This window comes from Epinephelus moara, chromosome 11, assembly GCF_006386435.1.
Source record: "Epinephelus moara isolate mb chromosome 11, YSFRI_EMoa_1.0, whole genome shotgun sequence".
Lineage (NCBI taxonomy): Eukaryota > Metazoa > Chordata > Actinopteri > Perciformes > Serranidae > Epinephelus > Epinephelus moara.
The window spans coordinates 59999-66792 of record NC_065516.1 but is presented as its reverse complement, the minus strand read 5'-3'; the positions used below and the strand labels follow the sequence as shown (position 1 = coordinate 66792).

At 40.5% G+C, this 6794-nt stretch overlaps 1 long non-coding RNA gene across 1 annotated transcript; it reads left to right on the top strand.

The window, feature by feature from the left end:
• The first annotated feature begins 3195 nt into the window (after window positions 1–3195).
• Window positions 3196–5811, top strand: LOC126397891 (uncharacterized). The gene is made up of 2 exons (XR_007570720.1): window positions 3196–3302; window positions 5672–5811. It is a non-coding gene; the product is annotated as an uncharacterized LOC126397891 (long non-coding RNA).
• The last annotated feature ends 983 nt before the right edge of the window (window positions 5812–6794 follow it).

Below are 6794 nucleotides of genomic sequence, written 5' to 3'. Positions count from 1 at the left end.
TTCAAGGATATGAGTACCTACTGTAACAGAAAGTTTGAGTTTTATGTCATGTACTTGGGGAAAAATCCAACTGAAGGGCTGAATCATGTAAACCAGGTTTTTCTGATTATCACATTATTGAAGTGCATGTAAACGCGTCAAACTGGATTATGACCATTACCTGATTATTCCCAGTTATCTGATTATTGTGCGCATGTAAACGTGCTCAAGTTGGGTTGAAGCCCATGAAGCTCAACTCCTGGCTGTGGGTTTTCCACATGGATGCATTTTCCGCATTACTTCTGCATTGTACGGCCCATACAGCGTGATAGAGACTTGAGAAGTTAAAACTCCTAACGTGATCTAAATGTCCAATGCGGGGATGACTGGAGTTGAGGCTGCCTCGGTCCCTCTGCTGGGTCTTGGCTTAAATCCACAGGGCCACTGGGATTCCTGCCACCCGTCACCGCAGCTACGGCGCTAGTTGAAGCTCTCCCCTTCACTCTCCGCCCTGCGTTACCACTGATCCATTAGCGCCTCTTCCTCTCTTCATCCTCCCCTTCATTCTCATTCTCAACGTTTGGCATCATCACTCTATCCTCCACGCTAGCGCTGTAAGGTGTGTGTGAATCGCTGTCACCGCCAGCGTCCTCTCTCGCTCATGTTTTTGGAATAACAAAAGTAAAGCTGTCCATGATGCTAACTCGCTAACTAGTGGCTAATACACCAAGCAACGTCAAAGATCAAATCTCACGTGCCGTCTGTGTGCAATCCAGCCAATCAAATCATGCGACACTGGAGCAGCAAAGTTCAAGGGTCATCATAATTTAAAAATGTTATAAACAATACAATTTCTTGTCAGGATTGTTACCTATGATTGTTACATACAGTCTAAGCCAGAGAGATGTCTTTATTTTTTGTAGCTATATATATTCATATTTCGAGGGAAGGGGAGCCCAGCATTTTACAGGAGGGGCTGAGGACCCTGCTGGCCCCTCCCTCCCGCCGCCGATGCTTTCACCCAGAGCCCTTGAAGAGAGAGTCGCGTCATCTCCGTTCACACCAATGGGCCATTTCTTTTCACAGCAATGGCGCATCGTGGAGCCTCTCAATAGTTCGGCACATGCTAGAAGTAGGGTTGGGTCGGTTCTCGGTAATACCAATTCGGTTCGGTACTCCGTCTTGGGCCGTTTTTTTTTTTTGAGACCGACTGGACCGCATACTCGGGCGGAACATAGACGGAGCGGACTCCGCGGAGGTCCGCCCGGTAAAAGCGGATGTCCGCAAGCCCTGTGCACTCAAAGCACGACCGCGCGGACTCCGCTCCGTGCACCAGTGTCACACAAGACTGCTCGGCATATATTTTTCACATCACGGGGATTTTTCACGGACATTTTTACAGGAAACTACAACGCGGAAGTGCGCTCGACTCTGCTTATAGTATAGCCGCTTATAGGGGCGGCACACACCTTCAAACACAACCCACTGGAGTTACAGCAGAAAAGGCTGGTGTAAGTACTGAATGTGTCCGGGCTGCCAGATTTGTCCGGGGTCCCACAACTTCTGATTACACGACATACTATCATTGGCTGAGTGCTGCGTAGACGAACGGCATTGGCTGAGTGGCTGCATTTGAATGCGAGAGAAACAGCATTATGCGAGAGGGAAAACAGCGTTAGTGGCAGATGGCGAACGAGTCGAAAAGGATGGAGAAAGATCGGGGAAATTTTAATTTCTATGTTGAATTGAGACACTGTATTGAAAATAACACGTACCACCAACTGTGTGTGTGTTGTGTGTGTTAAGCTGTGTGTGAGTGTGTGTGTGTGTGTGTGTGTGTGTGTGTGTGTGTGTGTGCGTGTGTGTGTGTGTGTGTTAAGCTGTGTGAGTGAGTGTGTGTGTGTGTGTGTGTGTGTGTGTATGTACAGTATATAAAAATAAATAAACATAACAGCATTGCTCCAAGGGTCAGTGCAGCCAGTGTTCAGGGTCAGGACATAAAGTTAGTTACAATGACATGCTGTTATGTTTATTATTTTTCATACTGTATACAGATAGCCTACACATAAATATATGACACACTAACCCTGGATTTGTGAAACATTGTACATTGATTTGTGAAACGCCCTCCGACCCCGAGCCGATCTAACAGTAATTTCTCTTCTTTTTAGCCGTTTTATTATTAGCCGCTAGCCGTTAGCTTAATGCTAATTTAAAAGAAGGCTAATCCGAACTGAGCCGATCTCGTAAGAAGGCTAATCCGAACCAAGCCGATCTGGTTAATGTTTGCTGCTTGTCAGGTTAATGTTTTAATACTTCATTCAGCATACAGCTGAAGAGAAAACTTTTGATTTATTATTTTTATTTCTCTCCTCAAACTCTCTACAACCATTTCCTCAAACTACCAGCCACAACCATGGCTACAACCAATCAGGATTTGTGACTGCCATAAAGCCAATCATAATGCGTGACGTCATCAGTTAGCGCGGGACCCCGGACAAATCTGGCAGCCCGGACACATTTGGTACTTATACTGGCTGTGATGTACTTTTTACGGGTAAGATGTACAAAGACTCAAATTTACATTATCAGCACAATTTATCTAAATTAACATGTGCATTAAAGCTTGTTAGCAGATTATCCTCCATTAAATTAGTAGATTTATGTAATGTTAAAAGATAAGATAACAGATTAGGCTAGGACACTGCATACTGTACACACCATACAGGTAATGCTAACCATGAACAGCCTGGTAGTTTTAAATTGTCTTCTCCTAAACCATTTTATCTAACATTGGGAAGTTAGAGTGCTTTCAGTCCTGATTTTTTGCGAACCAGTATGAGTAAGATATTAGCTCAGTTAAATATGACATTACTGCGTGATTGTCGAGTGGAGGTGGTGAAATGAAACAAAAACGTAACTTAAGATCTGTTTTTTAGGCTTTGTGATTCTGTTGAGTATACCTGTCTATAATATGTCACAGCTCAGCTGATATTACATTGATTGCGAAGTGAGAGGGAAGTTTGAGGACCTGAATGAGATTTAAAACACAAGATAAGTAATTTTGATAAATGAAACATACCAGGCTAAATGGGGAATTATTCTAAATACCAAATGTTGTATGTATATATTACTGTATTATACAAATGATCATGCTAAACATATATTCTATAACAGTATTAGATATGTAATCTTGTATATTTGTAACCTACTGTAGGAGCACTGGGTGGTGGAGGAGCAGTGATGCTGCAGGACCACTGTGTGAGAAAGGACGCTGCAGATAAGGGCTGAGTCGATCTTGGTGAGACTTAAAACTTAACAAGGTGTGTTTCAAATTGTTCCAGAGATAAGGAATCATACTTAATATGTATTATACTGCATTTTATATTAATTATATAACTAATTATATTGAATATATAATATATGATATACAGTGTTGGGCAAGTTACTTTGAAAATGTAATACATTGCATATTACCAGTTACCGTCATTATGATATTATAATATTAACCCTATGGGTCCTAGGCGTTTTTGGGGTATTTTTACTGCCTTTACTTTTAAGCTCATATCACAGTCATTATAAAGGCTACATACACATGCTATATCTTGTCATTTCATGTCCTTCTATGTGCCTGTATTTTATATTAATTTTTATATCAATGAAAAAAACAAATCCATGTTACTAAATTCTTACATTTTTACATGTATCTCACCATAGCAAGTTGGAAAATGACATATTCTGCCATATATGAAGAGGGGAGACTCTCTGGAATCTGGCAATATAAGAACCATGATGCTGGGCCACTCTGTCACTTCACAGGGTTTGTGCCAGGCGGACATGATTGCCAGTATTTTTTCATTATTGCAAGAAATTCCATTGACTCATTCACAAGTCAAAAATGTGTTTTATCTGAAAGAAACATGCAATATTTACATCTAAGATAATAGAAAAATAGTCAACCAAGTGCAATGATGTCCTCCAAGATAATATTTGTCACTTTGTTTGCAGTAAACAAAGTTTGTTGTTGTTTTTCAGTTTCAGTTATATACTGGGGGGACACATGTCCCCCTCAATGTATATGGTGACTACGGCCCTGTCATGCATGCATAATTAGGCTACTGTTGTCTGGGTGTGCAAAGGTAAAGTACGCTGGTCTTGTCATACAAAGTTTGATGGAGTGTCAACTGGACAATAGAGATATTTGCATCTTGAAAGCCGGACTACAAATGTGGATAGACAGGGAGAAACACACGCAAGCCTAAGACATGGTAAGATACGATATTCCTTACTATATGAAGTGACTGATAACAAGATCTGTATAATGGATTGTAAAGAAATTCGTCAGGTTTTTATTTTGTAGACAATCGATCTGGATTTACAGCGTGATGGGATGACAGCACAATGATGTGTGTGGTATCATCTGGAAGCTCTCGTCCTGTGCTTTCATGTGATATGAGTGCCATTTGTGTGCGAGCCTGCATTTGCGAGTAATCCATCTAAGAGTAATGTGTGTGCAAAGCTGTATGAAAGGTCTGTTATACATCATTTTAGTGTAACTTTATCATTCTTTTTCGCTGTGAAAACTTGGTCTTGTTGGAAATATGCGTGGCTTCTCGCTATGACGCGGTCGCGGAGAAAATCAATGGAGAAGAACAGGTGTGAATTTGGACGCACTATGCGTCGTTCGGGCACATAGCGTTAATAGGCATTATAAAATAGAAGAGGGTCATGTTGTTTCATAGCGGCTAATCAAGGCACGAAGAGCTTTAATTACAGTTCATTAACTTACAAATCCAGTAGTGGGCGATATTGCATAGTCTAATGAAGGCTCTCCTCTGAAGTGCAGATCTGACCGATTCACGCATTCACATACAGTGGTTACAACTTTGTATTAAAATCCCCTGCTTATATAAATAACAGTGTGATGATATTAAACAAGTAAATAACCTAGACCTTTTCAAATAAACAGATGACTATAGACACAGGGACGACCAGACACAGGATCAAAGTTTAATAACTTATGAGATAGGGATGAATATTTGAGAGCCAGTCATATGAAACACAGTAGGCAAATGCTGAGGTTAGCACAACAAAAGCAAATTGGCTTGCCAGTCAGTCACTATGACAAGTGCAAATTAATACACCAGAGCTGGTAGACCCACCTGCTTGTTTCCAGTGTGCTGATCAGTTACAACAGCACCCAACACTGAAATATAAGTAAACATTTTAAGGAATTATACTGCAGTGATGCTGCGTGCCTCGTGTCAGGAGTGCTGCAGGATGAGGACCATTAATGTTACAGTTCAGGAGTGGCAATAACAATGATGTTACAGGTCCAGGGGTGCATTGTGGTGCAGGGGCGCTCACAGCATGATGCACAAAGATGGTGGGAATTAAATCTGCTCTAAGCTTTGTCTTGCCCTTTTTGGTCTTGGCAAACTGGTCTGCACCAAAATGTGCCTGCAGTGACTTCCCACACACAACTCACTTTTGTCTACCCACAGACATATCCCATAGTGGTTGAATGCATACAGTATTCGGGAACACTTTATACATGAGACAACTTCAAACAAATGCAATTAAAACTGATGCCACTTGTCATACTTGTGCCTTATCTCACAAGGCAACGTCAGACCCAGGCATATATACGTGTGCCTAACCATTTCTCCTCTTTTTTTTTTTTCTCTTTCAGCACAAGAACAACAGGGGGATGCAATGGAGCCTGAACTCACCCCGCAATGAAACAACCCCCTTACCCTGAGTCTCAACTCTGTGGGTTTTGCAAGCCTTTCCCTGTTCCTTATTTTTAATAAACCAAACACTGAGCTTCCCAATAGTGTGGTATTTGTTTGTGGAAATGTGCTAATGCAGTATTTGAGAATAATAACCTTACATATTTTTGTTGTTGTAGTCTGTAGTGAGTCTCAGGTTACTCCTGCTGACTTAAGCCAAAAAAAAAATTCTCATCTCTGTGTCAGTGAAGAAATTGTGCATGCGTACCTCTCTCTCTAAACGACTGGAACATCCCCACACAGCACCATGGTCTCTCTCTAAACGACTGGAACATCCCCACACAGCACCATGGTGGAAACTGTACGAGAGGTCAACACGGAAGGAAGGGCACAGACAAACTGCTTGAGATCCAAGTCACGTTTCTGAGTTTATTAGAAATTAATTTGTTATAGTAAATATGTACATAGTAAAAAGACAAAGACACATAAAATATATATGTCTATAAACTGCTGCTGCTGCTAGCCCAGTGACCTATTCTGCTGTCACTTGACAGTCATTGGTAGTCACCTGTTGTCTGTCTCCTTCTGTCCCACTTACAGTAATTAAGATAACATTAGTTATAAATCATTAGAATCATTACATTATCAATAAATGTTAGGATGTGATTACTCTTGACAACCATACAAGACTAAGGACAGAATTGAAAAAATAATTTAAAGCAATAAAAGCAACATGCTGTTTCACCAAGGTAAGGAAAGACTAACATATTTAAACAAGGCAGACAATATATATTATATACACATTATACATAGTTATGCTGTGTAATAATACATTTCTATCATGTAATTATGCTGTGTCATTAATATACGTATACTGGCTTGTATACATATATAAATACATATCCTTATCCACATCCCTTATATTCAAACTGTGCACTGTGTACATACTGTGTAATATTCCTGTGTGCAATATTTTGCCACTTCCTGTGGGATATCTATAAATTCCTATATTTTTACAGTAAAAATACTACACATCATGTGTATTACACTCATCCTGTGCAGCTATTAATCATGAGCATACAG